Source organism: Polypterus senegalus, chromosome 1 (genome assembly GCF_016835505.1).
Source record: "Polypterus senegalus isolate Bchr_013 chromosome 1, ASM1683550v1, whole genome shotgun sequence".
Lineage (NCBI taxonomy): Eukaryota > Metazoa > Chordata > Cladistia > Polypteriformes > Polypteridae > Polypterus > Polypterus senegalus.
The window spans coordinates 241,935,176-241,963,156 of NC_053154.1; the positions used below are offsets into that span (position 1 = coordinate 241,935,176).

General features: G+C 37.7%; 1 protein-coding gene across 3 annotated transcripts in view; it reads right to left on the minus strand.

Moving 5' to 3' along the window:
• LOC120540151 (heparan sulfate glucosamine 3-O-sulfotransferase 1-like) overlaps window positions 1–27,507 on the minus strand; it is a 168,609-nt gene extending 141,102 nt beyond the window's left edge. Inside the window, exon 1 of one of the 3 annotated variants that reach the window (XM_039770681.1) lies at window positions 27,492–27,507. The gene's annotated coding sequence lies outside the window, so the exon portion shown is untranslated. Of the gene's footprint in view, window positions 1–25,888; window positions 25,907–26,623; window positions 27,143–27,491 lie in introns of those variants that run through there. The other 2 variants (XM_039770665.1, XM_039770673.1) reach the window with 2 other exon arrangements.
• Window positions 27,508–27,981: the final 474 nt, after the last annotated feature.

Consider the following 27,981-nt stretch of genomic DNA (forward strand, 5'->3'; position numbering starts at 1 on the left):
AAACGATCAGAAAAACATTGGAATAACTGACTTTGGAAACTGAAGTGGGTGATAAGAAACTGCTAAATCAGATTTGTAGAAGAATGCAACAAAGCTGCTGGTTATGCATGTGGAAGGCAATCCCTCAATCTTTAGAACTCATTAAGGTTTTAAAATCATAAAATCCATGAAATTAAGTGGAAATAGTGGAGCCAGGCAGAGACATTGTCGTTTGATTGTAGAAATACAGTAAGTATGACTTTACTGACATTCATAATATAATTTTATGATATATGGGAAGTGTTAAGGAAATTCGAAATAGGAAGCTATGTTGGACCCGTTATGTCATGTTCTGCACTGCTTATAATACTAAAGTCAGGAAAGCACAGATTTATTAGGTACACCCTGAATGAGTTCATTAGACTCTTGGAAGAGGAGAAGGCAGTTCAGCGGTGACAGTTAATGTCTTTAAAAACTTAAAAAAAAAACCTATAATGATGCAACTAATCAATCTTTACGTCTAAGGAGCACTGGTAAAATCCTGTATTCAAGCAGAGACAGAAAATAATGCTTCATTATTCTTATTTATTTATTGACTTATTTATTTTCCTGGAAAGAAAGCAAGGTCAGTGCAGAATGAATAACTGCAAACATTTTTGTTCTGCTCAAGAGCTGCAGTGGACAGAATAAATCTGGGTGACGAGTGTACATTTTTATTCAGAAGCTTTTTTGAGCAAACTGAATAAGTAGTCTAATTTTTTTCAGACTAGCCAAAAAGTCAAAACCCATAAGAAGCTTACAAGAAAAATGAGGATGTAAAAAACTAAAAGCTCTTCATGGTCAGGCACATCTTGACAAGTCTTATACTGAATTCATTTGTGATATATTGAATAAGCCACACAATGAACTAAAACAACAAATTGGTACTTGTGATATATAAAGCTGTACAGAATGAGACATCACTGTACTAAGACTTTGGATTTTCTGCATTCCAGGCGTAATTCATGGCAGTAATGATGTTATAAGGTAATATGTGTTTAAGACAGTAGAAGACAGTAAATTTGAACCATTATAAGTATTTAATTTAGTTTAAAAAATTATTTTTTAGAAATAATCATACGCTCTAGAGGCAAACATTTTGATGGAGAAGCTGATAGAATAACAGCTGAACCTCTTTAATTTGGCTTTGGACAGCATAAAATATGGTTTGGTCAGTGATAACAGTATAGGGGGCCTTGGAAATGGCAAATCTGACAATGCAATCTCCCTCCTTTGCATTATCAGGAGCCAACATGCTACAAAATATTACCAGGGTGCTGCCAAATATATCGAAAAATTATCATGGAATAAGGCATAGCTAAAAGAAAATCTCAGATTGTATACCACAAGCAGTCATCCAGAATCTGCAAAAGTGGATGCCACTATAGTGTCCCCCTCCCACTACCTTTTGGACAACTGGCAATAAGTACCTCACCAATATCTTCCATTTTGCCTTAAAACACAAAAAGCATTCAAGTGCAATGGAAATGCAGCACACTAAGCCAGCATCAGCAATGTACATGTCCAGATTTAGATAGCACTTACAAGTGTACTGCACGTCTAATGAAAGGATAAACTTGTTCATCCAGCTCAGTATCAATTGTCAGTTGTGCAGAACTGTTACACATTTTCAAAGCAACATATATGAGGGAGGAATGAGAAGTAGCAGCACACAGGTACTAAGAAGGGAGTTAAATATGATTGAAAACAAAGCATTCATTCATGCAGGTGCACTTATGCGACTACAGTGCAATGACCACTACTGCACAGCATACAGAATTCAAAAATCTGCTGGATTCTTCACCTGTTACCACTCAGTTAATAATTTCGAAAGCTTGCTATCTGATGATTTATTTTAAATTTTAGTTTCTAATCCTAAATGTGGCTTAGAACATATTACTCTTTTATGTGTTTAGTAAACAATCTCAGTTCTTGTTTGATTTACTCATTCACTGAGACTTGAGATAAAATGAAAGGTTGTTTTTGTTCTTTTACATTACTAAAAGGATTAAAATAGGTTTATTAACTGCATTAACTAAAACACAAACAATAAACTGAACAATCTGTACAACATTATTACAAAATACAAGTGTTTACATCCTGAGGGCTTATTTATTGATTCTGGGGGCTTCAACAGAAAATATTTAAGGAATGTTTACCTTAAATATCACAAGCATATCATCCGCCTTATTCAGAGCGCTAATATTCCAAATCACTGCAACACCCTGATAAAAGATGCTTTCCACCACCTACTCTACAATAAACTTGAGATGGCATTCAAATCAGTTTAATTCAATAACTAAAGTTAATAACAATTAAAATGTGATTTAATTACACAAATAATGATGCATATACGTATGGAAGTGGAGGACAATGGAATTCAGTACAAACAATAAAATATCTTCTAGTTTGATGAATTCTATGGTATCATGATTCACATTGATGGAGGAGCAGGATACTATAAAAACACTCTTCACTCCACAGTTCTATAGATTGGGTTTTGTATACATGGTAACAGAAGTGTGTAAATGAGAAAGGATAACAGAGCATTGTTGCCAGTCAAGTCATTCCTGCCTTGTCCACCTCTAGAAATTTATTAAGTGTAGAAAAATCCTGAAATGGTTCTGGGAATGTGGCAGTGAATTCAGATTAATGTAGTAAATCTTAGGTGACCAGATCTTAGTGAAACAGCATCTATAGAGTGAAATAGAGCAAGAAATTGGTGGTTACAGAGCCACCTCCAGCTAATCTTTAACTTGAAAGATTGGTTCCCATATGGGCTAAGATCGCTGTACCACATTTTCAACACCTTGACTTGACTAAGTCCTTCACTTAACAAATTCAAGCTGGTCTATAGTAAATGAGACATTAGATTTTGATTAAGTAGGTGTTACTTAATAAAGTAACCATTTGGTGAATATACAAGATCCTTTCCACAATTTGTCATTGATCAATAATACCCTAAGCAATTAGTTTTGGGGAAAAATTGTTTTAAAAATACAAATCACAGATATTAAAATACAGTAACTTCTGTAATGTGCGTGCTAAGATTATTCAGGTAAGGAAAACTGATATATTACTGTGTGCTTTGCATGTTGATTAGCACCTGCAAGTAAGAACCTTATTGAAATCTGTCCACATGACAAGCATACCACTATAAACATATATTGTTTCCAGGGACTTAAGTTTTGTTTTTTCTTTTCGTCATGCTTTAGCCTTTGTCAGGTTTTGCATTCCTAATGTTTCTGCACTTACTATTGAAAAATCTGCCTAATTGTGATTCATTTTCACATAATTTCACAAGAAACCTTTTTGTTTCTTCAGTCTTAAAAGATTCATCCTTCTGCAAACAAAGCCATGAGATGAACTGGAGTCATCATGAAGAGGTGTCGTTTTGTGGTCACCTGACTACCAGTGTGTATTTATGCTGGCTGTGGTGGTACTCAGCTGAGACGCCTGGAAGGACCGGAGGAAGGATTGCACCTCCTCCAGACCACGAGGGGGCAACCGTCCTGGTGGCTTTGGGGACCACGGGAAAGGAGCATAAAAGTGCAACCCTATAGAGTCCCAGGGTCACCGCCAGGGGGCGCCCAGATGCCTGAGGAGCCCTGACCCTCAGTACTTCCACCACACCCGGAACTGCTGGGGGGAAGAAGACCAGAGACACTCGGAGTGCTTCCGAGTGCACAGCCGACACTTCCGCCACACCAGGGAGTGCTGGCAGGAGCTCATTGGAAGGCACCTGGAGCATGTCCGGGTGGGTTTAAAAGGGGCGGCCTCCCTCCATTCGATGGCTAGAGTCGGGAGGAAGAAGGCAAGAGCTCAGGAAGAGAGGAGTGGAGGCGGACAAGAAGAAGAGAGGCATCGTGATGAGGCCTGGACTTTAGGGGCGAAAGTGGGTTGTGTGCTGTTTCACTGTAAATACTGTAAATAAACGTGTGTGGGTTGAAAACAACGATGTCTGCCTGTCTGTGTCAGGGCTGTACCCCACATGGCTTAAATGGAGAGACAGTATTTTTTGAGAAAGGGGAACCAGAAAATGAGATAAAGTCAAAGATACAATCAGTGATTGAAACCAAATGTCAAACCACACTTTCAACAAGCTTAAACACAAAACCCAAAATTTATTGTCAGAAAATGTTGCCAAAAATTTGTATGCCTGAAAGACTCACACCCAAACATGGATAGGAAATGGTCAGAGTTATTCATTCCATAAGATGTGAAAGGATATCAGAAGAAAAAAACAGAAGAGCAAGGTGAACCATGAACTAATGCTGATTGATGCCCCAGGGTTTTAAGGACACAAATAAACATTAACTATTGTGTTTTTTGCAGAAAGACAAAAATAGTAAATGTTGAATGTAGCAACGAATGCAAGATGATAGTCTTTGACTGTGTAAGGCTATCACCAAGTGTCATTGTTTATTGTAAATCTATTTAATTGTTTCTATCTTCCTAAATATTGATCAGCAGATGTTGCCTTTACTGTTTCCGTATGATTAATATATCCATATATGTTAAACTCAAACTTACATTGTAGATATCTTTTCTGATAATTATGAATGGGCTTGCCAACCTGGTAGGTTTATGCCAAGGACATATATGGCATTGTGTAGGGGTATAAGTTTAAATTTCTTTACACCAAAAAAAAAAATAAAACCAAAGTGTTCATTTCCTACAGAGACAACTGACTACAGAGATATACTCTGAGTAAAACTGAAAATTCACCCCCGACCAGAGTCCAAGGGATATTGAGGTGAGTTAGGGCAAAGACTCATTAGCAGCAAAGCAGAGAATAAACTGAATCTTTTGAGATGGGTATGTGGGAAAGCCTTAGCTCCATATTTGTCAGGTTACAACATCCTTTATTTTGATCACTGCTTAATTTGACATTTTTACTATGGGCAGGTATAATTTCTAGAATATGTTCCCTTAATAATAGCAATTTTAAAAAAATGGTACATGCCTAACGCTTTCACTGCTATAAGTAAGGGATTTATGAAAATTTTGAGAAGCTACCAAATGTAGCACAAAGTTTAATATGATCTGTTTTTGAGATATGCCGCAAGCACCATTTATTACTAATGCTGTCTGGGGTAGCTACACATTGTTATACTGATGCTTTTTAGATGTAGCCGACTGGAATTTTAGCTTTTTATTTTGGTAGAGGGAGAATTCAGTGCTGTATAATTGCCTCCCTTATGGCAGCAGTAATATGTAGGATTTCAATTTCCCTTACTCAGAGTCTCTGCTCCCTCAAGTAATATTTATGACATGAATTAACTTGAGCTCCTCAGCCCCCAGCAGTCAACTCCAATGATCACAGGTGCATAAGACAAAGCAGGACAGCGAACATTAAGAAAGGAAAGGAGTACCAAGTCCGGTGGGAACTTCAAAACAATCATTGGCTACCAAACAGAGAGCTACTGAAGAAATAGTACCTCACTGAATAGATAAAATGAAATGGGGAACTCCTCTGGCACTGGAGTGAGGGAGAGTAAATTAGTTGAGAGTTTTAATTCTCTCGAGTGGTTAAAGTAGCTGGGAGAAAGGATATGTTGTTAACATCTCTACCAGAGAAGGAACCACATCACCAGGACTTCAGAGAGCTGGATTAAGTCCTGAAGACCCCCAGGTGTGACACAGCGGCACACTGGCAGCAGGAGTGATCTGGCATATGTCACTTTGGAAAAAGTATGCCCTGTAGGCATGCTGCTTATGCCAAAAGGGCATTAGACAGGGCCCCATCACAAAAGAGAGGCAGAATCAGAGACCGAGTTTCATCTCAAGCAGAGCATATTAAAAGGCATGCAACTAAACACAATTTGAAACGCCCTAACCCTATTCTAAAAAAAAAAAAAAGCAAGGCCGGGTTGAAAATGCCAGAGACAACCACAACAGTGGTCTGGTATTGTTTGGACATTCTGTAATGAGAGAGAACACAAAGTATTTGTTAAGGGGAAGGACCAAAAGATTATAGCAAATGAGGGATTTTACTCTACAGGTATGCTGGTTCAGACACAAAAAGGTTGAATAGGATCAGGAAATGGATAAGAAATACAAATCACAAACAAAAAACAGGAGATGTGAGAAATAGGACAACCAAGCGGAATGAGTACCAATAATAAAACGTAGTCCAAAGAGTCATAAACAAAGATGCACAATGTTCGTAGGCAGAAATACAGTAACTCATACTAATTTGCTTTCTAATACTCTTTCCAAAAATATGGACATTTGACAATACTTACGAGCCAGTTTAAATACTGGTGCGCTTGTGGACAACATACAGTCACAGCTCCTGCTGACACCCCTCCTAACCCATCAGTGTTCTTGACAACTGAAACTCAAAATGGTGGTGTGCACACCAAAACAAAGATAGTGTTGTGACATAACAATAAATAATAATAAACTGACAAATATAAATGTGATACATAAAGTATTAACCCAACAAAGATAAAATAATAAATTCTATAGCACAAAGATCATAAAAAATTAAACCATCCATGAAAAAAATCCATTGAATGATAAAGAAAATAAACAGAGGGAGAGAGAGAAAAACAGCAATAAGTCAAAACGCAAAACAATAACTGAAATCCAGAAACCAAAGCATAGTCCTAAGTGACTTCTTCTTGAATGTGCCTTTTAGCTTCCTGTAATACCAGAAAGAGAGAGAGGTACAATGTGGGAAGTTCTTTGATCCTAATAGAGGATGTTTGAATATGTGTGCAACCATCTTAAATAGGGACAGAGTGCTGAAACAAAACCTGGTTTTATAACATCTATAGAGTGCATAGCCCCAGAAGGATATGCCTTGAACAATGCTGTTCCTCTAATTGTGCAGGCAGCTCAGGGAATGCCTTAGAAGTTTGGTCATTTTAAGGATGAAAAAGGCTCACAGATGCAGAGACACCTCTGATCAAGTGTCATTGGAGCTAAACTATAGCCATCCCTGCTGCAGAGATGTGCCCTGGATGAGGTTTAAAACTGCCTTATGGTTTTAAGTTTAGAAAATGAGCTAAATACTGAACTGAGAGGACGATTAAAGGCCTGAGCCTATACAGGTAAAGTGATAAAGAGTGGGGAACAGAGAGACAGAAAGTGACAGAGAGAGAGAAAAAAAGAAGTGAGAAAGAGTGTGCTTTGGTGTGATTTTCAATGAAGAAGAAAGAACTGCTTAGGCAGGCCCACATAAGCAGTACAGTTTTGTCTCAGTTCTGTTTATTTGTATTTTCTGTTGTACTTATTTTGTATCCCTTCCTTGAGTAATGTTATTAATACAGACAACTTGTTTCTTGGTTCTGAAAGAGAGAGGCAGAGCTTCCTTTTTACAGTATCCGAAGCACTGGGTAGTATTTTTCTTCATGTTGTCAAGAATAGCGACAATCTTAGAAAAATGATATTGGTGCTGACTGAGCAAACAAGAAGAGTAGAGACATGCAAGAGCCCATGAGAAAATTTACAGGACAGGACCCTTGCACATGTTTGACCTGAAAAATGGCCGACATCATCAAGACTGTCAGCTAGAAGGAGAGCTCCAGTCCCAGATGAGAACCACAGACTTTCCAATCTTTTTGTTAGTCTTTTCTAAAACATTTTTATGCTTCAGTTTTATACTGCCTTCTACTGATCTGTTTGAAATACAAAAATCTAACCCTTTGTAGATTGTGCTGTTCCATTGCTGTATTGCTGTAAATAATATGAACCGAGGTGCAAAGACACTTTCACTGAATTGTCACCTACCTCTCACAGGAGTAACAAAATTTCAGTAGATGTCTTTGAAGACATTTACATAACTTTTAATGAACAATCCCACCCTAACATTGTCTTGTACCTTACTGTAATATGCTGCCCAAGACTTTGGAAGAGATAGTAAATTCCATTTAAGAATAATACAACACAGCATGAGATTGTCAAAACCGTTCAATTCACGTCATGATTTGGAGGTTCAGAGCATATTCTGGGAGTACTAGGCGTAGGGCAGAAACAAACGTTGGGTGAGGTACTATTTCAATAAGGTGTCTACTCATCCACGCAAGCTCATTCACACTCACATGGGGCCAACTCAGAATTCCCAAGCATAATAACTTACATGTCTTTGGACAATGGGAGGGAAACAGGACTACTTGGACAAAAAGACACATAGGCATGTGGACAATGTGTAGGCTTAACATACATATCGACCCAGTGGAAGAGTTGAGACCACGGAGCTAAACCACTATATGAACCAGCTAGAGATAACTTAGGAAAACTACACCATATTTTTGAATAGAATACATGTGCTCCATGTTCCATGTGCTCCAAACTTTTTATATATATTCAGTCTTTAATGCAATTTATATTTGCATTTATTATGCCTTGATTTAAATCATTAACATGGATGCATTGCTTCAGCAAAAAAAAGAAAATACGTTGACCATCTTCTTAATGTGACATGTAGTAATGAGCACAATGGTGTGAGTACTGGATAACAGCCAATGAAAGATTAAGCTGGTCTCTAAGAATGGGTGAAATACACAACTAAAACATCAAAATTGGTTAAGGTGTTAGGTTGCAGTTAAAAACTGACTCTGTTTGTTCATATTCTGAATTTGTCCATTATAGAGCTGTGGGGAGCTGGAAACGTTCCCAGTAACACCATGCCAATCCACTGTAGAGAATCTGTGATTAGCAAAACAGGCAAGGTCTGATTTGCAAAACTAAGACAAAAATTAGTTTTGCAAGCACTTTTGTAATTCAGAAATGCAAAACTCAGCAAAGCAATTTTGGAGGATTTCTAATTTTGTTTTTTGTTTTTTTTGAGTGGAAAGCAAGGAATAAGTGCTCTCTAAAGCCTTGTTCACACTTCCATGGGTACCTGTGTTCTTTTCTGTAGCTGCATAAAGCATGTAATCCATACCACACTGGTAAAAAATCAATTCTGGGTATCCCTCTTGTTCACATCACTGTGGAGGTGTGTAGTACATTTCTCTAAATGTGACATGCTGCATATTTTCCTAAGGAAGATACACTAAAACATGTTATTGTTCACATAATTCTGTTTTCTCCACAGGAAAACACAGTACATGGAAAGTCAGTGCTGGAAAAGCAGCCTCCTCCTTTTTCCTAGCAGCTGTCTTTCACTAGTTGAGGATAGGCACAATTCCTTTGGTTTTTTTTCACTAGAAAATCTTATTTAAATACAGAATGGCAGGCAGATGCATGTGAAATTAATGCATATAAACATTCCCAGACAAGAACTAAATGCATATTTTCTAGTGTTAAATGGCACACATTTTGCTGCAAGTAAAAGGCTATTTATTTTTGAAATTTTTTTCACAAAACAAAACACTGAGTTTTGCTGAACATTTAATTTTGCTCAAATCCTTTCACTCCTAACTATGGAAAACACGGTCAGCCATCCTCTGCTGTACCAGACTGATCTAGAGTGGCCTATTAACCTAAATAGTCATGTTAGGGAAGTGGGAAGAAGCTACAATACCTACAGAAAATTCATGCAGAAATGGTGATAACATGCAGTGGCTACGCATGAATATGAACCTGAACTCTGGAGCTATGAGCTAGTGGTTTAAAACATTTGTCAAGACAGTGCAAGACAGTCTTGGGGTGCAAGACAGGGACTTACATGTATACTTACATATATATATACTCACTCACTCACTCACTGACTCACTCATTCACTCACTCACTCACTCACTCACTCATCACTAATTCTCCAACTTCCCATGTAGGTAGAAGGCTGAACTTTGGCAGGCTCATTCCTTACAGCTTCCTTACAAAAGTTGGGCAGGTTTCATTTCGAAATTCTACGCGTAATGGTCATAACTGGAAGGTATATTCTCCATTTACTGTAATGGAGTTGAGCTTGAAATCCGTGGGGGCGGAGTTTCGTGTGACATCATCACGCCGCCCATGTAATCACGTGAACTGACTGTCAACGCACTGTCGAAAACCAGGAAGAGCTCCAAAAAAAAGAAAAGAAAACATGCATTATATAATTTAGAAGGCAGCAAAACAATAAGAAGCGAGCGAGTGACATATACTACCATATTCATCAGTGCAGCTACTTCGGAAACAAAGCACGGTGTAAACCTAAACTTTAAATTAAGTTCATAGACAGGCTGCCGCTGGCATTTTTCATGCACACGGGTAATGCGGGATACAAGTTTAATGAGAGGACGCAGGATATAAACGAGAGTTTTGATCACTTTGTAACTAAGTTAAAATTGTAGGTGAAGGGGTGTGCTTATGCAAATTCCGAGAGACTGTGTTTGTGGGGGATTGACAGTTAAGGCGGTGGGGAGTCACGTCATCATCTCCCCTCCCATTCATCTCATTTCGCTCTGAGCTGAGCTCAGCGGCTAACGCCGTCTTCCGAAGCAACTTCGCCACACTGCCACCTAAAGTCAAAACTTAAATATATAAAGTCAGCATTGGAATATATAAACTCAGCGCTGGAATATATAATGTCAAATCTTAAATATATAAAGTCAGCGTCGGAATATATTGTCACGCTTGGGTCACAGATTTGCACAGAGACACAAGAGGTCGTAGAAACAAGAAGGATTTTTATTCAAACACTGCAAACACGTGAGCTTAAACGTGCTCCATGACAAGTCAGAGATGACAGTTCCGCTAGGAGCAGTGAGAGAGAGCGCTAAAAGCAAGCAAACAATCAATTTTCAACTGACAGGCGCTGCACAAGGCTTTTAAGTTAGCGGAGTATCGCGCGAGGTTTGCATTACGCGTTATAGCGCAAGTGAGAAAGTAAGGAGCAATGGGAGGGTAGTCTGTGTTTCAGGGGTTGTGGTTTTCCCAGAAGCGTCTGTATCTTCTTGGGGTGCGATCAGCCCTCCAAGCTCACACCCTCCCCCTCAGCTTTATTCACATTTCCATGAATCAAGCGACTCTCTGTACCAGGTTCATTTAGTCTTGATAATACGTCTGCGTTGACGTGTTCAGAACCTGGTCGATGTTTTACTGTGAAACGGTAAAAGTTGTAAGCCCAGAAACCATCTCATGAGGCGAGAGTTTGTATCTTTCTGTTGGTATGACCATTGAAGTGGAGCATAATCAGTTACCAAAGTGAAGTTTCGTCCCCACACGTAATAGCGAAGCCCTCCAGCTCACAATATAAAGTAAGCGCTGGAATATATAAAGTCAAACTTCAATATATAAAGTCATCGTCGGAATATACAAAGTCAGTGCTGCAATATCCATCCATTTCCCAACCCGTTGAATCCGACCACAGGGTCACGGGGGTCTGCTGGAGCCAATCCCAGCCAACACTGGGCACAAGGCAGGAACCAATCCTGGGCAGGGCAAATGCATCATTTTCAAAACATTAACCGAACAGTGTTTTTTTAATTTATTTTTCTGAATACGTTTTTGTTAACTTACTTCAGTTCAGAGTCATTTCAATCAATATATTTTGACTTTGAGTTTATATATTCAGGAATGAGTTTATATACTCCGATGTTGACTATGTATAATCAGGAATGACTTTATAAATTCCGATGCTGACTTTATATATTCAGGTTTTCACTTTATATATTCCAGCGCTGACTTTATATATTCAAGTTTTGACTTTATATATTCCAGCGGTGACTTTATTAATTCAAGTTTTGACTTTATATATTTAGAAAAAAGTTTTGACTTTATATATACCGACGCTGACTTTATATATTCAGAAAATCAATGTATTTGCCTGTTTCGCACCCCATAGTATATGTGTGTGTGTGTGTGTATATATGTACACATGTATGTATATATATATATATGCCAGCAGCACTCATGACAATGACAAAACAATTACGTTGTCAATCATGTTACGTTTTTATTAAAATGTTTCCTTTTCTTTTTACTTCTCCGCTGCCAAGCGTGGGTATTTTTCTATATATACTGCTCAAAAGAATTAAAGGAACACTTTTTAATCAGAGATTAGCATAAAGTCAATGAAACTTATGGGATATTAATCTGGTCAGTTAAGTAGCAGAGGGGGTTGTTAATCAGTTTCAGCTGCTGTGGTGTTAATGAAATTAACAACAGATGCACTAGAGGGCAAAAATGAGATGACCCCAAAACAGGAATGGTTTAACAGGTGGAGGCCACTGACATTTTTCCCTCCTCATCTTTTCTGACTGTTTCTTCACTAGTTTTGCATTTGGCTACAGTCAGTGTCACTACTGGTAGCATGAGGCGATACCTGGACCCTGCAGAGGTTACACAGGTAGTCCAACTTCTCCAGGATGGCACATCAATATGTGTCATTGCCAGAAGGTTTGCTGTGTCTCCCTGCACAGTCTCAAGGGTATGGAGGAGATTCTAGGAGACAAGCAGTTACTCTAGGAGAGCTGGAGAGGGCCATAGAAGGTCCATAACCCATCAGCAGGACCAGTATCTGCTCCTTTGGGTAAGGAGGAACAGGATGAGCACTGCCAGAGCCCTACAAAATGGCCTCCAGCAGGCCACTGGTGTGAATGTCTCTGATCAAACAACCAGAAAGACTTCATGAGGGTGACCCAAGGGCCCCATGTCCTCTAATGGGCCCTGAGCTCACTGCCCAGCAGCATGCAGCTCGATTGGCATTCGCCATAGAATACCAGAATTGGCAGATGCACCACTGGTGCCCTGTGCTTTTTACAGATGAGAGCAGGTTCACCATGAGCATGTGACAGAAGTAAAAGGGTCTGGAGAAGCCATGGAGAACATTATGCTGCCTGTAACATCATTCAGCATGAGCAGTTTGGTGGTGGGTTAATGATTGTCTGGGGAGGCATATCCATGGAGCGTCACACAGACCACTACAGGCTTGACAAAGGCACCTTAGCTGCCATTAGGTATCAGGATGAAATCCTTGGACCCATTGTCAGACCCTATGCTGGTACAGTGGCTCCTGGTGCACGACAATTCCTGGCCTCATGTGGTGAGAGTATGCAGGCAGTTCCTGGAGGATGAAGGAATTGATACCATTGACTGGCCACCACACTTTCCTGACCTAAATCCAATAGAACACCTCTGGGACATTATGTTTTGGTCCATCCAATGCCACCAGGTTGCACCTCAGACTGTCCAGGAGCTCAGTGATGCCCTGGTCCAGATCTGGGAGGAGATCCCCCACAACACCATCTGTCATCTCATTAGAAGCATGCACCGATGTTGTCAGGCATGTATACAAGAACACAGGGGCCATACAAAGTGCTGCGTACAATTTTGAGTTGCTGCAATTAAATTTTGGCAAAATGGACTAGCCTGCCACATAATTTTTTCACTTTGATTTTTGGGGCGTCTTTGAATTCAGGGCTCTGTACGTTGATCATTTTCATTTCCATCAAACGATGTGGCATTCTTTCGTTCCTAACAGATTACCCAGTCTATATCAGTATAGATATCCAGGAGGATTTCTTTTTCCCATTGAGATCTGATGTGTTTTCAAAGTGTTCCTTTAATTTTTTTGAGCAGTTTATATATATATATATATATATATATATATATATATATATATATACATACATACATTCTTTAGGGTGCGAGCAACTGTTGCTGGGGGTGCCAGAATCCATGAAAAAGGAAAATGAAAAACATTATTTGTACAAAATCTTAATTTATTTATCCATTCCTAAATAATTAAATGGACAGGCTATTTCGTATCAATGCAATATGCTGCTTGTTAAAACGGATGACTCCCGCTCTTACGTGCAAGTCTGCCTGGATATTATGAACTATCGTTTCTGTTCAAGTTCTATTTAAATTTTAAATAGAAGGAATTTTTATTTAGTCGACAGAATATTATTCCAGAATAAATCAACTCAAAACTTAAATAACTTATATTAAATTATACAAGTTAGAAATAAAGTAAACGTTAAAAGAACAAACATTTAAATTTCTTTACTCTTATGTAATTTTATATAAAAAATAAACTTAAATTTTAAATATCCCAAAAGATTTTGTTCTCCATAAAAATATATCCTGTCAAAATTATACAAATTCAAATATGAACATGGTGCATAACAAAACCTGGAAATATAAATAAAATTTGTTCTTTTCAGCAATAACAAATCAAATCATTCAGTTGTCTTTGCTCTTATGTCATTTTATCAGAGCTGGACGCCTGGCATCTTTTTTTGGCAACAAGTTTGTTTATGTTTGGTGTGAGGTTCTGTGTTGTGGAGATTCTCAGGATGGACTGCAGGTGCTCATCAGTGAGGCGACTCCTGTGTGCTGTTTTGTTAGTCTTCATGACTGAGAAGAGCTTCTCACACAGATATGTGCTACCAAACATGCACAAGGTTCGAGCCGCATGTAGACGGAGCTGGAGCATTTTGCGGAATGGAGTGAATAAACTGTGCGGGCCTGCAGTATCGTACTTTGCCTTCAGTGTGCCATTACACTGCAGCTCAATCACCTCCATCTGAATCTGCACAGGTGCAGTTTCCACATCGACGGCAAATGGGTTGCGAAACAACTCAAAATTCTGTTTGTGTTCTTCAAAGTCACCAAAGCGGTGTGTGAACTCAGTGCGCTCAGTTTATCAGCAAAGTGCGTATTTGGGAACACCGTTGTGCCGACTTGGTTCAACATTACTTGGCAACAGGGAAAGTGGGGCAAGTTGCACTGGTGCATTTGTGTCTCCCATAAAAGTAGCTTCACTTGAAATCACTTTGTGATTTTGCACGGTAAAAACGTCTGCTGAAGTGTCAGATTCTTCTTTAACTCTTCTGCTTTCTGTATCTTGTGCATTGCATTCAGGTCTTTCAGGTTATCTTGATGTTTTGTCTCATAGTGCCGTCTTAGATTAAATTCTGTAATTACAGCCACATTAGCTCCACAAATGAGACACACGGGTTTACCGGCAATGTCAGTAAACATATACTCAGCCTCCCATCGGTTTTTAAAGGCTCTATGTTGAGAATCACCTTTTCTCTTTGGCATCGTGTGGGCTAGCTTCACAATAACTTGCAGCATCATAAGCTAGACTTGATTAACGTGGTAAGTGTCGCAAGGCAGCTGAAGCGCTGCATTATGGGATCTGTAGTTTATTGTGTTACCAGCGCTTCATATCCCCGGCCATTAATAACAATAATACAGTATATAAAATGATCGCGGGCCGGATATAATTACACACCGGGCCGGATGTGGCCCGTGGGCCTTGAGTTTGACACATATGGACTAAATAGAACTTGAAAAGAAATATTTTTGAATGTGATCGCGCAATTCAGATCGAGTTGACGCACTACAGTACATCGAGCCCGCGTGCTATTGTGGTTTTGCCTGTGTGCCTCAATAAGTTACCCTCCCCTCGCTCTTACTTTTTTAACATTCATCTAATGAATACACTGAGTATGGCTTTACCAAAACAATCATTGATCGCGAATAAAGTATCCATTATTCATAAAGCTTCAATTGGTGATCTGTCTTTCTGCGTTAACCGCATATTTTTTCATACGTCTCAAACCAAGGGGATGCGAGGCTAAAATGAACGAAGCGCGTGCATACTTAGTGCATCCCTCTCGGAATCGAACCTCGGACGCCGGCGCTAGAGGCGAAGCCTCTATTAGCCACGGCGCGGTTTGTCTATTTGAGCGTAGCAGTGTAATTCGGTTTTTGTTCAGCACTCTTTGGAACTGTTGCTTTTTGTCTGCGCACTGCGTCAGTTCACGTGAGCCGCTGAATATGGTTTTATATGTCATTCGCTCGCTTCCAATTGTTTCGCTGCCTTTTTAATTATATAATGCATGTTTTCTTCAGCGCTTTTTGTAGCTCTTCCTGGTTTTCTATGTAATGCATGATTACGTGAAAGGCGCGATGATGTCACACGAAACTCCGCCCCCACGGCTTTCAAGCTCAACTCCATTACAGTAAATGGAGAAAAATAGCTTCTAGTCATGACCATTATGTGTAGAATTTCGAAATGAAACCTGCCCAACTTTTGTAAGGAAGCTGTAAGGAATGAGCCAGCCAAATTTCAGCCTTCTACCTATACGGGAAGTTGGAGAATTAGTGATGAGTCAGTGAGTCAGTCAGTCAGTCAGTCAGTTAGTGAGGGCTTTGTCTTTTATTAGTATAGATATAGTGAAAGAATCAGTCTCGACACACACAAAGAATTTTAAAAATGAAAAGAAGATAGAAAAAGGATGTGTCTTAGGGTAATGGTATAACTGGGAAATCACATAACTCACTCATGTAAAGCTGGTGATACTTGAATGACCATCAGAAGTCTAGAGATCCCAAAGTTTGAATAAAATCCAGATTTTGATTAGTCTAGTCACAACAGAACCCCACAGATTTCTTTACATGATATTACAGCTAAAAGACTTTACCAAGCAGGTAAAAAAGTGACCAATTGTGGCATAACTTCAGAAAAAATATCCTTTATTTATTCCCCACAAGGTAAATAAGTCAGACAATTTTCACACCAATTTTTTAACATTGTCATTTTGAGTTTTCTTCCTACTCTGGTTATTAATAGGGCCAATCACCAAATAATCTGTCATGAAGATACAAGCCATACAATTGACTTTGAGTTAACATCATTTGTCTTAGGCTACATATCTCAAATTTAGCCTTCAAGATATCCAGACACAGACTTTGAGCATGTGCAGTCCATAAAAATGTGCTTTGCATTTCAAAAGCTCATCCTAGAGGCAAAGCTATGGCAAAATCAAATCTCTCTCTGCACCCTTTACTATGAGTAAAACATACTTTCAACATTTTGGTCAAAGGGGGGTTTCCTCAGTTGACTGCTTTAAAATATTCTATAAGAAAATGATGAAAATCTCTTCATCATTTCATTCAATCCATCAAATGCACAAAAATGATAGACAAATGCAAAAAAATGGTTTGCAGATATGTAAATGAAAAGTTTCTAGTAAATATTAAATTAAATTAATGTAATGTCCATCTATCCATCCCATCCATTCTACGAACTTGAAAATTTTGAAACATGGGAGCTTCTGGAACCAATCCAGAACCATCCGTCGACACCACAAAGCACACACACCCCCATTCACTTATGGCAAGTCAATTTAGAGTTTCTAATTTATCTAAAATGCATGTCATCTTGGTGTATCTGAAAAGCGAAACACGTGACGAAAACCCACATGGACACGAGAAAAGGAATCTGAGATAGCAAGTTACCCCTTATTAATTAATAAATTATTATTCTGATATAAATAATCTTTCTTGCATCAAATTATACACACAGTCAATGTAATACAATGCTGAGCTAAATAATCCAAATGTTTTTCTCTTTTCTTTTGTAATACACAAAATTAACATACTCACACCTTATAACTGCACCAAAAACAAGAATGCCTTTAGGACAATATTTCAAATGGCTAATAAAATTAATAACACACTCTCTTTCTCATTTAACTTTTCTGCTGTAAACATTCTGTTACTACAGGAAACTGCCAATTTCCATTTAAACAAATTACTGCACTCTTTCATTACAAAAGATTTAAATGATTTTCATGCTAGATTCACAGATACTTACTTCAACATTTAGTTTATGTTGTATAAGTAAAATGCACAGTTAACTGAAAAAACCATAGCATGAATGATAAATGATAACGATTGAACAACACATCAAGAAGGTCAGTACTTTTATCAGGTACAGTAAGAACGGGATTGGACTGGTGATTTATGTCTAGCCTGGAGGAAAAGTAAATGCATTATTTTTGGTCTCCTAGAGGTTTTCCTGCTAAATAAGAGGTGCAGAATTTTTATCTCCAATGTTCATCTTAGGACTTTATCACAGCTAGAAGAATTTGACAAAGCCAGGACAATATTAACAATATGCTGTAAGGTCACACGAAGAAATCCAGGTCCTGCTTTACAATGACAGAATTGTGGTTAATTCCTGCATTTGAGATCCTTACAAGTGTTGTTTTCCTGACTTTCACAGCATTTTCAGCTTTGGGCACCCTGCAGCTACGTAAAGAAATGGTCTTATGGCTGAGCAGTAGTGAAAAATATAAAAACAAAACAAAGGTTCCATGTGGGATTCAAAAGCTTTTAAAGCACTAAAAGGCTACTGATTTCATTATGTTTTTCTTTTAAATAAAGTAGTGATCTTTGTTTGTCACAGCAACAGATCTCAACCTTACCCCACAATGTGTTCAAGCACAGCACGACCTATTGTATTATTTTATTTCTATATAGTGATGCAGTAACGAGTGTACTAGGATTCTCCATTTCACATCATCTACAGTATGTACAGTAGAGTATATTAGTTTATTAATATTAATAATAATTGTATTGCTCATACAGAGGTCTTAAGACTGAAATGAAAGTTGATGTTACTGTTTTTTTCTGTTGTGAAATCAGTGCCAAGACACTATTTGTTTAGGATATTTAATATAAAACAGATTATATGATTCTAAATGTATTGAAGCAAAAAGGCAGAAAAGTAAAAAATTTTAAAGCAGATGCTCTTCTAAAATTGGCTATGGCATACATGTGTGAGTGTGAACTGTAATGGGCCCATATCTCGACCATAGCTGGTCACTGCAATTTGCCTATTGCTACTTGTAATAGCTCCAAATTTCAATAGTCTTGTATTGGAGAAAGGGAATTTGAAAAATTGAATGAACATTTTTTTGTTTCCCCACTAATAAAGATAGATAGAAAAACATTTAGCCAAATTTTATAATTGTAGTAATGTGGAGTCAGTCCTGGCAGCATCAGACACGAGATGGGAATCATCCCTATTTTACCAGTCAATCACTGGACACATTCTTCCATGCATATAGGATTCTTTTCCATTTTGTGAGAATACTGATTTCATATTGCCTTCACATAAGTACAAGTATTTATGAATTAGATGATTATGTAATTTACTGTAAAAGGTATACATTGCTCCATAAGTAGAGTCAGCATTAACAAACCCCACCTTCACTACTTTTAATTTCAATGCATGTTCAATGTATAAAATAAACATAAGACATTTTGCAGAATTGTGTGTCATGTACCTGCTATAAACATGTTAAAAATGACCCTTACATTGTCCACTTTCTTTCGAGATTTTATTTTTACTTGCATTAGGAGGCGTTAAAAACTATCCAAGCACCACCAATGTGGCCAGACATTAACTCGATCCATTACAGGAAACACAAGTTGCACATTTACAAAAACAGACATAAAATGAAAATTTTGCTCCTCTGAGTGACCCATGGATTTCATTTATGGATCAGATCTGAAAACCAGAATTCCAGAAACAAACAAAAGGAAATACAGAGATAATATGCAAATTGCATGCAGAGGGATCATAGCACGGAGCCAAAAATCAGTGAAGAATGTATACAACATGTTACTCCATTACTCTTCCTCCATTGCAGTATTCTTTCCCCAAAACAAATTGGCAAGCGTTTTCTGCAACAATGTTGTTATTGCCTCTCTACAGGTTACTGGGTAAGGTTTCATTATATTTTAGATTGCTTCACTTGTAAATGCATGTACAGAGTATAGTAATTCCTTTTGAAGATTATATAGATTTTTCCAATTTTGCTTGACCCATTTTACTTTCTGAACCTTTTTTACTGTTCAGAATTGCAGGAAGTGGGCGCCTATGCTGGCAGTAACTGAGCACTTTTATTACTATAATTATTATTACTGAGTGACATCCTTATCCAAGGCAGCTTACAAGGATCACATACAGCACACATGTAGAAATCCAACTGAGATTCCTTTCATTTAAAGCCTATTGCCTACAAGGCTCTGGACACAATTCTAATAATTCATCCATTTTTCATAATGCTTGCCCTTGTGAATCCCTCACTGACAAACTGAACTGGCTGGACAAGACCACTTTTTCCCCAGCATGAGACTGTAGCCTTTTGGTAAGAATCCCCAAGTCTTCCTGAACTAGCTGTGACATATAATACCATTTTTGGATATTCCAGGTTTGTCCCAAGGTTTCCTCGTATTTAGTTCATGACTGGTTCAACACACCAGTTGACTCATTTTGTCAAGAGAAGCACAGGCTCTTCTATAACATTGTGCCAGATTACTAAACTTACTTGATTTTTCTTAGAGAATAAACCTGGCAACTCTGCAAAGAAACCAATTTTATGTTGCTAACCAAGCTCACATACCTCAAAAATATATTCAAGTAAAAATGTAGTAAAGTATTCTGTGACGACTAAATCTGATTGCTCCTTGGACTAGGTTTCCTCACCACTGAGTTCAATTCAATTCAGTTTATTTATTTTTGTAATAGCACTGAGTGCAGGTTCAGAGCACTTCAACAAGTTTAGTGGTAAATTACAAACCTTACAAATGACTAATTCTGTAACACATACACATAAAGATGCAGATTTATTTAAATAGACAGGAAAACAAAGTACTTCTAAAATAATTAGCTTAAATGTAACCTAATAATATCTGTCCATTACTTAATTGTTGAATTATGGTCAGTTTACAAGGAAGAAGAAAACAAAAACTCCAGTCAACAGCATCTCTCAAGAAAATAAATCTCTGTGAGTCCATGGTCAGTTTAAACAGACAAAGTCAAAGAAAGTAACAGTCCTGGAGATCTTGGCAACCCACTCCCTCCAGTACATTCTAGAGTAGAGTCTTTACTTGGCTGTCTAAAATCACAACAGAATCTACGCATCCGTTGCCCATCACTCTGGCATTGACTTTCTCAAGTTGAGGAGTATATTTTCCCTTAAGTTGAAACATTCACATTTTAAAATATGAGACCACCACAAAATTTCAGAATAAGTGATTCCAGGCAATTCTTACATATATCAAAGATGTGGGTTGTCAGTCGTAGGACCCAAAAATTGTCACTCCTTTCAAAAATCTGTACTTAGAACTCATCCTGTGAAGAGTTTTCAGCCAAACATTAAGTTCTAACTCCTAAAAGGAAGGCACGACCACACTGTTAGAAGAGTACTGGCATTTTTCTTCTGTCTCTCAATGTCCTTGACTAATACTTTTTTTTCTCTTTAAGAAGAGCCTAGAGAAAATCTTGCCTGCCCTTCTGAATTACTGTATGGTTAGCACAAATATATTTGAGATTGTCCCATGGTCACCTTCCATGGTTTTATCAAAATCCCTCCATAATAAAGCATTCACATGAACTTGTGCCAAAGCCTAGTTTGGTGGCATCTATGGCACCTTTCAGACTTACTCTTTTGTCTAGATGAGATGCCTGTTTTGAAAAGTTCTAGGGTAGTAATAAATGTGTTTTCTGGTGTCTAGTCGCTCTAAAACTAAAAGTAAAGATGCATTTGCATTAAAATCCAATCCACTTCATCTAGGTGGGGAACAAGAACACAACTATACAAATCACTGGACATAAGGAGAAGCCTTTCCTGTGGTCACATGCACATGCATCCATGCACGCACATGCTATTTTAATTCAGAGCCACATATTGACCAAAAAGCATGACATTGGACTGTGGGAGGAAACCCACAAGAAAAACAGAAAGACAATGCAAAATTTAAGCTGATGGAATTCAGAACTTAGTATTACCAGCTAACACCAATAAGGCCTAACTGCCACGAAAGCACAAAAGCAATTTATTCCATGTCAATAGCATTTCAAAGTTATTTACAGCTTTTAATCATGCAATTATCATTAGAAGGAAATTTAGAAATAATACCTAAGGTGAACAGTAGGATGTCCGTGTCACAAAAACATGGGATTAATGGTTTGATAACTCTCTGCAGTAAAAGGGACCCGCTTTCTGTGCTCATTTTATTACTCCTTAAGAATTGCTACTGAATCATTTTAAAAACATGAGGCATTCAAAAACCGTCTTTATTCAAAGGATGAAGCCACTGTGGCTTTTTATCACCTTGCTGTGCAATTCAGCTAAATGGCTGCCCTCATTATATTCAGGTCTCCTTGGACTGAAAGTGTTTTTGCATTTTCCTTCTGCAAATCATAAGAAAATATTTAAATTAACATTTTAAATTTTTTTTTTTTTTTTGCCAAATCAAGTGCTGCTTCCCACTCTTGGTATCAGGGAATACACAAGGATGTGTTTAATAAACATGATCTCATTTTAAAGTCAAAGATCTCTTGGATTATTTTTTTTTTCCTCATGTGACTGCCAGTTTCTGTAAGTCTGTAAAAATATGAGAGAAGGAGAAGTGAATGCGGAGCAGACATGTGCAAAGCACAATCTGTAATGGCACCTACAGGATAGGGAGTAAATTAAGAAAGATCATTTTATTGTGAAGTAATAAAGCAAATGGTGAAGCAAAACAAATAAAAAAATCTCTGTAATTCGATAAAAAACCAAACAGAAATGCTTCAAGCATTCTAGAAACATGTTTTTTCTTTTGTCTACTGTTTTGTTTTAGTGGGCAATAAAAGCAGAACAATGCATCATTTCAAACAATTTCTCCCTTTGATAATATGTGAAAAAAATCACATCATAATGAGAATGAAAGCGGGTCGCATGCTAGTGTGACTGCCAAATCAAGAACCTCAATGAAGTAAAATGCTTTAATGATATACAGTTCCTCCACATCAGGATTACCAAAGTAATTTATGTGATAAGAAACAAAAGCAACAAAACTAATCGATATGTTTGATGCACAAGGCAAATTTAAAAATAAATTGTGGCTCTGAAGTTGAAAATTAATAAAGGTTCACCAAATATCACTCTTTCATATAAACCATACAACAATTTATTAATACAGTTAAGGAAACATTATTCTGGTACCCCTTAATCTAACATTGAGTGGCTTATTTATTATTGATGACTACCTGGAAGCAAGAAAGACTTGTATTGGCACTGTACTGTAAAAGCACTGTGGTTCACAGCTAGGCAGAGAAAAATGAAAAAGGGATTTACATTGGAGAGAGTTCTACATGCTAAAACTACCTGGTAAATGAGCTCCCTGGGGAGTGAATTACTTATCTCTTCCCCATCACACGAGTTACCACAGCAAAACAATTATTTCTATAGCATTTCATGCTGCTTCTCACTAACAATAATCCTAACATCTCTCAAAAGGCTGATCCAAAATCTTATTAGCTGCTCTTTTGCCACTAGCATCCCCATCCCCATTTGCAGACTATTATTACTCAGGTAAAGTGAAATCTCGGAAGACGTCTTTTCAGTGACCACTGTCAAATGAATGGGGGCCAAAGCCACCTCTTTGATGACAGCATTTTGAATAATGTTTGAAACAGAGCCCGAAATACAAAAAGGTGTCTCAGCTAGCGGGTTTTACTACCGCATTTGTTTGTAAACGTACACTCATAGAAAACCAACAAGAGAATGCTAATTCAAATTGAATATATATTTGAAAATGGTGATTAAAACTGGAATAGACTAGGCTGAAAGTGCTAGTGCTTTAGCAATGTCTTATCCATTCCAAAGGGATTTTGTCAGCATTTCTAGCTGAATTCAGAATAAATTTGCATCTTAACATAAAACACTTCCTTCAGTTGGGGATATACTTTTGGTTCACCATGGCATATCAAAATGTTCATAACAGCACCACTTTAATATTAGTTATTAGTTATTTAAATACATGTTTTGACTCCTTCAACATTATTTGCTCTATTTACTGGGAGATTTGTATAAATGTAGAGATTGTATCATCCTTGAATGTTTAAAGTACTTGTCACCATGCAGGCAAATTTAAGCTGTCTTCTTTAAGCTGACTTATAGAGCAGAGTTTAATCATTCTTAAACAGACATACAGGCAGAATAAATCAATGATTATAAAAATGTTCAGGTTGTTTAGTTTACTAAATATAGAGTATTAAACCTCACGGAACTTAAATACAAAGCATAACTTCCAGCACGCTTGCTCTGATCTAAAAGCTGCCTTTCGCATGGTGACAATGCTTTGGTTTACTTTTGCATCTAGCTTTAGATAAACTACAAGCCATTCAAAGGGTGCAACAGAGTATGAAAATAATGAGCTTTCCTTCACTCGCTTCATTCTCCATTGCACATGTCAAATTCTGGATCTTTAAAACCCTGGAAGAGCACAGTCCAGGAGAGGCTGCACATGGTAAAAAGAGACTCTGTTTATTCAGTTTGCAAGTGCTGTTGGCCTCAGGCAGCCTGTCTGTACAATAAAAGGAAAAAAAACGCTGCTACCCAAATCCTCTGAAGTGGAAGGTCTTGTTCCTCAGATTTTATCAGCCCCTAGCGAATCTTTGAAATGGTATTGTTATGCTACTGTATTATGTAAAAATGTGATAATGAAACTTTATTTAGGGAGAATCTGTTATCAGTTTGTTACATTGATTAGATGCATTCGGGGCCAGGAGGAGGAACATATGTAAAACAGCAGAGGCTCGACAGAAGGCAAGCAATGTAGTGTAACAGGGATGAGTTCAGCTATAAAAAGGAGGCCTATTTATGCATTTCGTATGTTATCTTTCTGCAATAGTTTCTGTTCTAATTAAACCTAATTGGAAAAAAAAAAACAATACTAAACATTTTTTCATAGTATTTTAGAAAGTAAAAGTATTTTAGAACAGAAACATAAATTCATGATAAACAGTAAATTTATTTCTTCATCCATCTATTTCAAGAACTGGGGTTGTGGGCAGACAGAACCTACTTCTCCACAATTGGGCACAAGTACAAGAACCAGATGCTTCACCAGTCCATTGCAGAGGCTTGATTATTCTGTATATGTGTAGCTGAATAACCTTTTCCATTTTTGAGGAACTGCAAGCTGTAGACATACACCTCTAAACATGCTCTGATAAGTAAACGTCTGCACAGCAAAACTGCTTGTGTTCAATTAACTTTTCGAATATATATATGAAACTACTCTTTCCATATATACAATATGCAGAGAAACTTGTGTGAGTTCATTTAATACTAGTGACTTTGCAGTGTCTGGTGTACTTTAAAAGTCTGTGACATATTTTTATTTACAATTGGAGGGTTTCTTCTTTGGCCAGAACTGACCTATACTTGTTCATTCATCCATACAAATCAGAATATTAACATTACGGGAGGGTATATTTTAGATTAAAAAACAATTTTCTAATGTAAAGTGCAAGAATACTGTATGTGCCAGGCATTACAAAATAAGCCCTCCACAAATGTATTGAGCACACAACACTGACTAAAGGCTTACAAGTCTTTCTAAATATTACTATATAATTGGCATTATATTCCATTTCATTATAACTATTCCCAAAAACTTGAATCTGGCAAAAGAACCTTCACACAATGTAAACTATACAGCCAAAATTACTTTAATTAGGCTTTCTGTTCAGTGTTTAATGCATAGAATAGAAGACAGTAATGAAAGGGTAAAATTTCAACATCAGATCTGGATGTAGATAGATAGATAGATAGACAGATCATCTAATTTCTGATAGATAGATAGATAGATAGATAGATAGATAGATAGATAGATAGATAGATAGATAGATAGATAGATAGATAGATGTGAATGTGAAGTTTGCTCGTCGTTTTTGAACCAGTCACATACTGGCCAGTCTATCACAGGGCATCTTTATGCACACACAAACTGTTACTCAGACAGAGCCACCTTACCGTTTCCATTTAACCTAGCAGTCAAGTTCTTGGGGAGAAAATATAATGAACCCGAATGTAAAGCCACACGCAGACATGTCGCGATCGTGTGCACTCAAATACTAGGAGTTATTAAGGAGTCCCGCTATCTGCTGCGCCATTATACCATTTCTTTTTCATTTGACTACAATACAAAAAACAAACCCTGTAATCTTTGACAATAAAATAATAACTTTAAACGCCATCTAGGAAACGAAAATAACGACCTAGCATCATATGATCGCAAAATACGAAGACGGGTATTCGGTTTATCTTAATTGCCTAATACAAGATTCCGCCTCCCCTTTTAATGGCTTTCCATCCTGTGTTTGAAGAGGAAGTTAAGATTCACTTACACAGCGGAACGCGCGTTAGAATCCATAAAGGAAACGAAAGTGGCACTGCTTGCCTCTTCTGAAATTGATCGTGCCATTACACAGTTACAGCAGCGGACACTGCTTAAAAAGAACCGTCGTTACACATTGTGGACAAGCCACTTTGATCCCCTCTCCAAAAAACGCTCACACACCGCCATCAAATAGACAACGGTGCCAATTAATGATTTTCTTCAAGCCAAAACTTTAAAGCCCTTAACTAATTTAACGGCACATTAACATTGCTCTCTTGCCCAACACGCTTTCCAGTTTGGGTCCTGAAGCTACAAAACTCGCCTTTTCAGTAGATCTGTTAATTAAAAAAAAAAATCCCCTCTAAGACTTAAGAGCATCCCCAGCTTTCCTGGCATAACTTTTATGTCTGGCATCACACCCACAAAGATGCTCATTTACTCCCCATCCCGCTACATGCTTTTCATTATGCTGTGAGGACACTTAACAAGGCCATCCCTTACGTTTACCGTAATTTATTTTTCAAAGATAACACAAGGTTAGTGTGAGCTTCAAAAGAATCTATGACTATAACATTGGTAAAAAGAAAAATAATAACAGAAACACTGAACTCGTTTTGAAATCCCACGATATAAAATCCCTTTGACAATATTTAAAATACTCTTAAAACAAGACGTAGGTTAATACGTCGTGTTGAAACGAGCATCAAATCCGTAAAAAAAATCCACAGTTGTCAGTCTTTACCTTTAATAAGGCTGGGGGCTCTGAAGGAATTTCTGGACGCCTCCATCATCTTGCCGTTAAAGCGTTCACTTTTCAAGCCAAATTTACAGGGATCTTACAACGTTAAGGCATGAGTCTTTTCCGACTGAAGCGCTCCAGTAGCATCGGCTTCTTCATCATTAATTAATACAGATTTGGGACGAGGCAAGGAGAAGACCTTTCTTTTCTTTCTTTCCGCTTCTCTAACGGACCTTACTTTTACTCCATCCTATTCCCAAAGTGCATGGGACCGAATTGGCCACCTCAGCACCCGTTCGAATGCAAAGCGTCCATATCCAGCGCTCAGTTACATGGGCAATAGGAGGAGTCGCGTCAGGTGATCAGGTAGATTAGTGTGATGCGAGAATCATTTTCGGAAGAGCTGGCTTTTCATTCTTGCATCGGGTTATTTGGAGGAGGGGGTGGAGGTTAGGGATCAGTCTTTACATCTAAGTGCTGCGCTGTGATCTGTGAGCCGAGCCGCACTGAAACGATTACATCTTGAAATGCTTTTGTGAGGAAGGTGTAGCTCGATCATGATAAAGAAAGCTTCCTAAGCATGAAGCAGATTATTATTATTTGAAAACTGAAACACGGATGCAAGCGGCACTCGCAGAAACGAGTCGGCAAAATAATTTTGTCGGGGATTTTGTTTTTTTAAAGATTAATTAATCCATTTTCAGGCAACTGTCACTATTACGGAAATTGTATTTACCCATGCATAATGAGAAAAAGAAGCAAATTACAATGCTTAAACATAGTCTGTCTAAAAGGATCATCATCAGATTTACCAGCTTCGCGTAGCAGTAAAAGAAGGTTAACTAGATTCATAATAGTAAATAAATCAAACCTTGCAGAAGACAGTTTTTAGCATGTTATACGGCTCTGGGCTAAAGACAGGTTATAACATCTTGTCTCCAATAACAATTATTATACAGTGAAATGTGCAACCCCTGCCCTTTCGTTTTATTATATTTCCAGTGATTTCTGCTTACATGTCTTGCCACATCACATGTACCAACCACATTCTTCCCATTTCTTTTTCTGTATTTTGCAGATTTGTCTGTAGTCCCTTCACACCCCACTCTCCTCCTCCCTTTCTTCTCTTTTTCAGCTTTTTTCATTCATTATTTCTTGTTTCTGCCCATTGTTCTCTTTCTTTTCTGCCTTTATCCCTTTTGTCTTCTAAGATTCTATTAACATTAACAGCTTTTTGGAACTTATTATTTTAGTTTGTAACACTGGCTTCCCATTCTTCTGATTTTTCTTTTATTTTTCAATATTCTCTTTTATTCTCCTTTTCAGCATTCATAGATCAGTGACACACATATCTAGGTTCT